At 43.0% G+C, this 9,917-nt stretch overlaps 1 long non-coding RNA gene across 1 annotated transcript in view; it reads right to left on the bottom strand.

The window, feature by feature from the left end:
- Positions 1-968: 968 nt before the first annotated feature.
- Positions 969-9,917, bottom strand: part of LOC126176965 (uncharacterized) — a 525,001-nt gene continuing 516,052 nt past the window's right edge. Inside the window, exon 4 of the long non-coding RNA XR_007535718.1 lies at positions 969-1,026. This is a non-coding gene — a long non-coding RNA (uncharacterized LOC126176965). The remainder of the gene's footprint in view (positions 1,027-9,917) is intronic.

The raw sequence follows: 9,917 nt of genomic DNA, 5'->3' as shown, positions 1-9,917 counted from the left end.
TCCTTCCCCATCCTTCCCTAACCCGATGGGACCGATGACCTCGCTGTTTGGTCTTCTTCCCTAAATCAGCCAACCAACCAAGTATTAGTCCACTGCCTTACCACTGTATCAGCTGCTTCAGTTTCACTTTTGGGTATTCCTCGAGTATTTCCTAAATAATGATTATTTAATTCACCTGATGCATAATTTTGGAGAATGCGCACTACACTTAGCGAGCTGCAGATCATCGTTGGACTAGTTGCGAAAAATCGCTGCACCAACTTTTCGGTTCACGCGGCGAGTAGAAAGAGTGAATGAATGTGTGTGTGTGTGTGTGTGTGTGTGTGTGTGTGTGTGTGTGTGTGTGTGTGTGAGAGAGAGAGAGAGAGAGAGAGAGAGAGAGAGAGAGACCGTAGGAAATAACAGTCAACCTAACATAGCTGTCTCAGATTCGTTCAGCCTTAATAACTTCAGCGCAGTGCATCAATACATTTCTAGATTACGAGTCCATTTCCGGAAAGGCCTGAATAAAAGTCGTCAGTCCAGGCGATATGCTCCTGCGATTAATCACCAGAAACAAAAACCTCAGGTAATTTAGACCGACGGGAAAGCGAATACTACATACGACGCGACCTGCACTTCAACTTGTACGGAACCGGTCTCTGCACCTTTAACAGCGATTTCCTGTACGGATTTATTTGCTTTGGAGTGTGAGTTATTGCCTACAGATCCGGTTGTAGCAGGTATAAAGGGTCATTATTTCCGTTGTACGCACGAATATACATCCTATATCTGTGCAAAAAAAGTGTAATTGTGATACAAGTTACTATACCAGCTGCTGTTGGTTAACCTTCACGCACAGTTTATTTAATTTACTAACTGGACATCCTTTCCGATACTGCTGCTTAACTAAAATGTTATGTCATTATATCACAATGGACAGCGTTTTCTCTAGTTTCCCTTCTTTATATATCATGCAATGTACAGTACCTTTAGATGGACCGCTGTTCCTGAACTCTGTGCGGGGGTAACGCCTGAGAAACCAACCTGAAAATGAAACAAAAATGTCTGTAGAATTGAGAAACAATAAGAATTTGTTTTATTTTTATATTTTCTTACGGAACTTAAGCAGTCGTAACTTCGTGGTATCAGGGATATAACATGCATTCTTCATACGTAAACGCTGAAAACGTACAGAGTTCCAAAAGGGAAGGGGAAGGGAGCGGGGGGCGGGGGGCACAGAAACTTGTATAATTTTTCATTAGTAAACAAACAACAAGAGAAATCATTTTGAAGAATTCCCTTGCTTTCCTCGTTTTAGTTAACAAGCATATTCTTCGCAAGTAACATTGCAGCAAATATATTTTTCGAACGAACTACGTATCTTAGTATATTATGGCTAGCAACATTGCCACGTAATTGTGTATGCGTGAGTTTCATTTATCCGATTGGCATCACTGTGCTGCAAGATACGAGCAGTTAGGAAGAAAAGTCGGTCAGTTCTTTTTCCTAAGTAGTGCAGAAGCGCGATAATTCCGTTAATTAAGAACATAACCAGATACGACGACCGACGCGACGCCTTCACAAATTAGCAACCTTCCAATATCAGTTTTTTTTGCGAGAACAACAAGGAGAAAAACATGCCAGAAATATAATCGTCGTTGTTTCCCCTACCTCTAAGCACTAAATTTACTGTATTTTACTGTAGATTTATTTGCAATACCGTTAATAACTTTTTCACTATTGATGTGTCCATGTAAACATATGGTAACTTATATCTAGCACATTTTATATTCCACGTCGGAGCACTACGTATCGCCCTATCAAACCATCATATCATCCGTCAGTATTTTTTTCCCTGTCCACAGACACAATAACAAAAAGTTGGAAAATTGTGAGACTTCACACGTATGTTCGTTAGTATTTCAGCTGCCTTAAATGTCTAGAACTGGTGGAAACGTAACTAAGCCTTTATTGCCGCATTTTTTTCTCTCTTTGTCCGATCAGTCCCAAAAAAACACAATCGCTAATGACTGAAATGCGTTCCGATCTGTACACAATGTACATGAAGCAAGACTCTCCCGTGGCTCATATTATTGGTGTGATTTTGAAAAACTGCGTCTGTGAAAGCTCATGAGGCTACGCACTTCATCCGCCAAGTCACTTACATATTCTGAAACCAATCTGCATTGGTAACTGGATTGATCTTAGAAATAATACGTGCGAGCAATGCCAAATTGTTACCACAATTAACAGCTTTGTATATTATGCAACATTCCACTCGTAACTTGTCGCTTCGCACAATGGGAATACCATCACATTGGAAGAAAACAACTTAGAGTTTAAATTGTTGATGGCGTACAGCAACTAGCGACAAACTGATTTTAGGTAAGTGCCGTTACGGGTTTCGAATTTACGCAGTTCATCACCAGACGGCTTTCAGGTTTTCGTCAAAACAAATGATAAATTGCTTTACTTGTGAGTTGCGCTAGGATAAACAATAATTCACAATTACAAACGTGTAATAAAGGTGGTTGAACTACAGATTTGTGTTAGAAGCAACATACGTCAATGTCCAGCTAGAGCATTTGTTTTTGCAGTTTTCTTCCAATGCAGTACACTGTATTCCCGAAGGTATTCGTATTTTCACCATCACATACGTTGGTTTGCATTATGAAAGACTTTAGTTTGACCACAAAACGAGTTTCCAATTTGCACCACATGTTTTGATTCACAACATATGAATTCAAATACAGAGTTCACAAAGTACATGAGTGTCATGATGCTGTGATACAGTGATACAAAGTTATGTCAATTTTTGTTTTGAAAGAAAGCGTAAATTACTGTTGTGTTAAACTAAAAAATGATTTTACATTTAGAATTTCTTTTTTGCCTGTGTTATGAATCAGAACATGGGGTACATTGGAAATTCGTTTTGTGACCAAACGAAAGTGTTTTATTTTGCAAATCGACGTACGTGATGGTGAGATGCGATGCTCTTTGCGAATATAATTCGTTGGAAGAAAACTGGAAAAACAAATGCGCCAGATGCATATTTCACGTACGTTGCAGCCTATCACAAATCTGTAGCGCAGCCGTGTTTGTTACACATTTTTAATTGTGAATTATTGTTTATCCTAGGGCAGCTCACCAGTAAACCAATATATCATTTGTTTTGACGAAAGAATAAAAGCCGTCTGATGGTGAACTGTGTAAATTCCAAACCGGTAACGGTCCTATTTGAATAAAGTAACCTAAACCAATTTATGGCTGGTTGCTGTACACCATCAAAAATATGTTTCATATAACAGCCACGATCTCCAACTATCTCTCTATTTGACAAAATTGCAGTAACTTAAGACTATTCCTGATTATATTTGTTAAATAAGCGTCGCCTAATCATGGGAGTAGTTGTAGGAAGTAGGATTCATAAACTAAAGTTGATTTTACAATTACCAAACATGTTTTCAGATTAGAAAACATAGAATCTTATTGCAATTTGATTATTGGAAAACAAAAACACAGAAAACTATCGTGAAGTACTGGTGGGCTTTAATACCATTAGGAGGACTGAAAGACGAACAGAATCAGAGTCCTCATCTGTGCAACTCGCATTTTCAAATTAACAAAAGAAAACAACTCAATAAACTCTGCATCCAAGATCCACAAAGGACTAGTTAAATGCGAGCTGCTTAGAGAGAGGACTCTGAAATACGCAGTTAACATCTCATGATGTTAGCAAAAGCGACACTTGCATCTTCAGACTGCACAGTCAACACAGGACGACAGCCAGGAAGTGCTTACTCAGGATTCTCACTTTCCTGTTATCCACCCAGACTCTTTTGGAGGGGGGGGGGGGGGACATCATGCTTGTAGCCAGCGTGACGAAAGTGCTTCGAAGCAGAAATATAGAAGAAATGATGCAGCCTTGTCCCTGGAATGGCGTCCAAATACGCATAAACAGTTTGTTATGTTGGTACGGAGTGCGAGCAGTGTTTTCCTACTGACTGGCATAGCACACAGAATGTCCAGCAGGAGAGTCAATACATAGGACTGGCCAGACAGAAATTCTGTTGAGATCGTGAAATTTTTTTTTCATTTCGAGGGAAATGAGAAAGACGGGATTCTTGTTGATACTCATGCTGAATACATACTTGCCACATCTCAGAAGGGCACTCGAGGCTAAGGCATCCTTGCACCGCGCGTAAGGAATTAACGCCTGGAAACTGCTACTTCAGGGTATGGTGGACAGGATCTGGGAACCTCCCAAGACTGTCACCCAAGGCTAGAGTAAAGCATTTCTACCGCAACTAGGAAGTAAACACGGATTGTCCCCAAATCCTCCTCCTTACGTGAGAACTTTTCAATCAACACACAACAGTTTGTACTGTCCGCCGTTATTTATGAAATAATTGTAACTGAACTGATAAAGGATCGTAAAGTGACCTGCCCCAGTCGTGTCAGAACAGAGTGCAGGAAGACAGCCTTATAGTAAGATCAGATAAGCGTAGGCGCGGCCGAATAGAGCAAAAGTTTCCGAAAAACCATTTGAGGAAAATGCACTGTTAATGAGCTACAACCATAAATCGACAGTCAGTCAGCGACGAACACGCGGGAATTTACCTGATAAGTGTACATGACTGGGAGTGCCTAGGAGTACGGTTCTGTGCGAGTAAGCTGCTGCTGCGGTTGTTGTGCCACGTAGAGAACATGAAGTATTTGGCAGATCACACAACGTTCAGGTATGCCAGTCTCTGCCTTCGCTTCGGAGGATGTTTCTCCAATGAGAACGATGCAATGAGTGCTGTTCGTAAGAAAGTCTGCAGTGGAATCGCTTATCTGTTCCAATATTCTGTGTACACGCATTTTGTTTGCTGGCTGGCGATGCGGAATAGCATCGAAAGCTTTCTGGGCGTCACGAAACGCACCAGGAGCCTTGGATCAGCCACTTACTGCCTTCTGGATCTCACTAAAGCACAAAGGAGGCTGGGTTTCAGGCAATTTGTGCTTGCAGAAACAACGTTTATTCCTACTTAGGTTTTGCACTGTCTCCAGAAAAATCAGCACAAGCGACCACAATTTATGTTCACTAATTCTGCAAGAAATACGCATCAGTGAGTTATGTCAACGGTTCTCCACACTTGTCTTGTGAGCTTTCTTAAAGGGTGGAACAATTCTGCACCTTTTCCAGACTTGTGGCACACTCCGTTGTTCAGCTACATACGGTAAACTGTGGCTGAAATAGATGGTCGTATCACTGTATATTCAATATATAATCTAATTCAGTATATAATCTAACGGGCACCTCAACAGGTCATCTGCGTTTTCGTCTTTTGGATCGATTCAGCAGGTATTTTCAATTCCTTATTCACTTATGAGAGGAGATTAAACATGAACCTGAATTGCTTCTTACACTTTATTCAATCAAACATAGCAAAAATACACCGACTTCATTTCTCTACGCCAGCCGCTGTGGCCGAGCGATTCTAGGCGCTTCAGTCCGGAACCGCGCTGCTGCTACGGTCGCAAGTTCCAATCCTGCCTCGGGCACGGATGTGTGTGATGTTCTTAGGTTAGTTAGGTTCAAGTAGTTCTAAGTCTATGGGACTGATGGCCTCAGATGTTAAGTCCCATAGTGCTTAGAGCCATTTGAACCATTTCTCTACATATTCTTTTGATTTTGCTATACATGTATCCCATCCAACTGGCAGCTTTTTGATGCCGTCCTCGGAGAAAGAAGGGGGATGTGTGCGCAGTCACTTTCGTACGAACTTTTCTACCGCTGCGTTGTCTTGAAACCGGTGTCTTGCAAAATCTTCTTTCAGCGGTCCAAACATGTGGTACTGCAGAGTGCTGAATCGGAATTCTGAGGAGAATGTGCCGGATTTGTCCAAAGGATTTCCCTCATTAAAGCAGCACAGTGCGACCTTGCATTGTCGTGTAAAACAACCATTATCACTGACGATGGCTTGGCCACTTCCACAACTTATTCCTACGCCGAAGCAATTTCGAAAAGGTTTATGTGCCGATCTTCTGCAATAAGGCCCTCTACGGCACGAATGTTGTCTGGTGTGATGTTTGTTCGTGGTCGTCTTGGTGGGGTACGTTTTCCATAGCTACCTGTCCTTCCACAAATGTTTTATGCCATTCATACTTTTGTGCCGTCTTGTCGTCACTGTAGGCTTGTACCAGGGAAGCAAGGAGCGAACGTTGTGTGGTGGCCGGTATCCTCTCTCTATAACACAAGAGCAGCCATATATTAACAGGGTACTACTAAACTTAAGCTACCATGTGCTGCGGTACAAGCTCTTCCGTGATAGTCCACGTAACCCTCATTGCTGGTGAAGTACAAGTCCCGGTATGTACACTGCTCTGGTCGTTAGGTACTGACTGACTCTGAGCTAGAGGCTGAGCTAACTGCGACTGCAACTCCCACTGGGCTGCGACTGATGACTCGACTCGTTGACTCACTGGATGGCTGGCTGGGCCCTCCGGTTCACGGCGGTGATCTAAATACTGGCGGTCGAGCGGCCGTTGGCGGCACGTTGCCTGCGAGTCTGTTTTTGGCCTCTCTCCTGATAGGCGCGTTGCTTGCCCCTACTATCGATCTTCTCGCAACCTCTTTGCCGCCAGGTGTGCTGGCGACAGCTTACGCTAGCACACATACACTGGGATCTTCCAAAGAATGTTTTTCGAAAACTACACACGGAGAAGCCTAAAAATTTCAGCAGTTTTCATGCTATCTTTCGCGAGAAACTTGTTGACTATACGCTGCGTATCAGACTTATGCACCTCTCGCTCACACGTGGTGCCTGACTAAAGCGGTCACATCACGCTAACTGTAGCATCGCAATGCAATGCCAGACATCTCACATCCTTGACATCCTGTCAAGGTAGCGTCTATTTCCGTCCACTACCACAGCCACCAGCTTTAAATTTACTCTGGTTGATACTGGATACACTCTTGTTTATTGTTTATCTAGCATTTTCGCATCCTTGCGACGATCGATGTAGAAAATGCGCTGAGATCTTCGGTGAAGCAATGTCAGTAAACAAAATTTTATAACTTTGATTTCGGTGTCTTAATGGCCAGCGAGCATTTCGACAGCCAACTTTGTTCCACTGATTGATTTTACGTAGGATCAAAAGTTTGTACGTTAATGTTTTTGAACCCAACAAGTGAGATGCTACTTTGGAATTTATTGAACGCTTCTCGCACAGGTGTCCTCCTGTTTGTCGGTTTGGTTCAGCCTTTGTTCATCAACAAGATTTCAGCTTCCTTTTAACTGTAACGAAGCTGTCTCTTTGCTTTTGTATTACTTTCTAACTTTGGTACTGAACCAAGGTGGTTCCTTCCCATCTCTCACTACCTTTCATGGCACCAAATTATCTAGCACATTAGTTAAATTACTTCTCAATTTCTGACAGAGATCTTGCATATTCTCCTTCGCAGAGCTGAATGCTTGCTGCGGACCACTCAGGTAGTTTACCATGATGTTGCTACTGCAGTTGTTAAGCAGAACTATTTTTCTACTTTTCTTAACTTTAAATTGACATCAACGATGCTACAGTAGCTTTGTGTTCACTATGTTCTGTCTTTACATTCACTCAACCGAAAATTTCGTCGCCAGTAAATCGTAAAAGTTCCCCTAGCGGACGAGCTGTCCCACCAACTGCCTTACGTTATTTTTGGAAAATGTGTGTAGTATAGCGACTTAAGATTGTCTTTTAGTCCTGCCTTTGTAACCTATCTTCAATCTATTGATGATCAACCAAACGTGACGCATGTACATTTTTCTTTCTGTCTCAGAAACTCTTAATATTTTCTGTAGTTTCTATTCTACACACTCCAACAACTATTACAATTTTCGACTTATAATAGACAACCGAGTGATGAGTGATATGGACTGCTGTGGATGCAGGTACACTGAGAGACGGACATCGGTGGTGGTTTGAATGGTCTGATAAAAATCAAACCTTGTGTAGTCGTTCCGCTTTATTCAGTTTACAGTCTGCAAGGTTATCATTTGGTCACTGATAATGCAGCCATATTCACTGTCGCTGTCGCTTTCGTACCTGTTACCAGATTACTAAGCGGAAGTGAATTCTTTTTTAATTCCGTACGGGCGTTAATTTTTATTGCTTTTATTCAGGTTACTTTCTGGAATTTTATGAAACAAGACATGTGAGTTTCTCGGAACCCTTGATCGATCTACATAAAAACGCAGTGTTCCACGGAACGCAGTTTCAGAAATATGCTCTAGTGCATTATGACACGACTCTTCAGTTCCACTAGCTTAGTGTGTGAAAACTGATGGACAAGTATTCCCTGTCAGCGTGAGACTAGTATAAATAATAGAGGCGTAGAAGCACGAGCAGTTTATAATTGGGCTATCGCAACAAGTTTGCACCAGGTGAGAGTGCAGCCTATTTAACCTCGGCACAACTTGCATTTCCCACCTGAGAGGCGGTAGCTGCTAACGAGGCCAGTGAACCTCACAGGGAAGCTAGCCGACTGCCAGGCGGCGAGCCGTGAAGGCTGCGGAATGCGCGCAGGTCTGGGGAGCGCCTAGGCCCGCTACCTCTGCGGCTAAGTAAGGACAGCTAGCGACACACATCCGTAGAGAGCGAGACACATCTTCTTGGTCTTTGAAGTCCGGGTTTGTACACAGGCAATTGACTGGAGTTGTGAATTTGTAACACAAGCGCATTAAAAAGGTCTATGCTCAACAACTTGACGGTTCTTGGAGCATCCACCACCAAAAATCTAGACGTGATGTGCAACCGATACTCTACTTGGGCCATGAATTGTCCATAAATTTTTATAAGGTCCTTGCTGTGACTTCGCATTGGGGCATCAAAGGATTGTAAGGGTGGGGACCTGGCAGTATAATATGACTCCCGATTGATAATTGCCATGGCAGATCCCCTATCTATCTGCAAGGAGAAGGGTCTGTTATGGATTTTGACAGTTAATGATACTTCTTGTAGAGTGGGAGAACACTGATTGAATATATGCTATGCCTGGGTACAGTTCATCCTTGTTGTCTGCCCCTATGTCATGTAGGTGTAACCCACTTACGTCTTCAAAGCTGACTGGCACACTTTCACCCTATATCTAGATCTCTCACAAGAGCTGCAAATTGCTCGCCAGTGCTGACACTGGTGTCACTGACAACTGGTAAAACGCTGACTGCAGGTAGGAAGCTTTTGGAGTCGGCGCCAGGTTGCTATGTCTTTGCCTGAACTTTGTAAGTCCGATTGGGCAGGTGTCCATAATTGGGTTTGAGGACGATGTGTTACCTGAGTTGCAAATACTTATGAGGGGTCCTATAGGATACCCATGACTGAAGGGACTGTTCCGATGCACCGATGAGGGAAAGACAAGTTTCCAGAGAGGGATATCTCTAACCAAGAGAGCAGCATACGATTGCTTGCACTTGGAGTTACTGCACTGAAAACAGCCATCACGATACAAGCCCTGTAGGTTGGCATTCCATTCCCTTTACGACTGTTCTTGGAGTTTATGACACTAAAACACTTGTGGCAGGCTGTCACCACGTGCACCTGAAAGTCGAAGTATTCAAGTAAGCTGGCCTCCAGCTTGTCATATGGAATGGCATTGGGGTCCGCTTCCACGTTTAGTTGTTGTAATGGGTGATAAATGTCCAGGCCTACATATACCCAAAAAAAGTGCACTGCTGATAGTTAGCTGAGATGACATGAGCCAGGAAATGCTGCTCCATATGTGAGATGTAATGGCCCACAGTTCGACCTACCTGTCGAATGGCTGGAAAGCTGATGGCGCCGAGCGCAAACCCTTCACCATGGAGCATATCTCGAAGAGGTGGGACAAATTTTCTGGAGGCGAGGTGGAGGTGCCTGTCAGACACTTGATCAAGAGTTCCTGGTTGAACTACGTCTGCTGGAATGATATC

This window comes from Schistocerca cancellata, chromosome 3 (genome assembly GCF_023864275.1).
Source record: "Schistocerca cancellata isolate TAMUIC-IGC-003103 chromosome 3, iqSchCanc2.1, whole genome shotgun sequence".
Lineage (NCBI taxonomy): Eukaryota > Metazoa > Arthropoda > Insecta > Orthoptera > Acrididae > Schistocerca > Schistocerca cancellata.
Note: the sequence above shows the minus strand (reverse complement) of the source record. Positions and strands in the feature narration are given on the sequence as shown.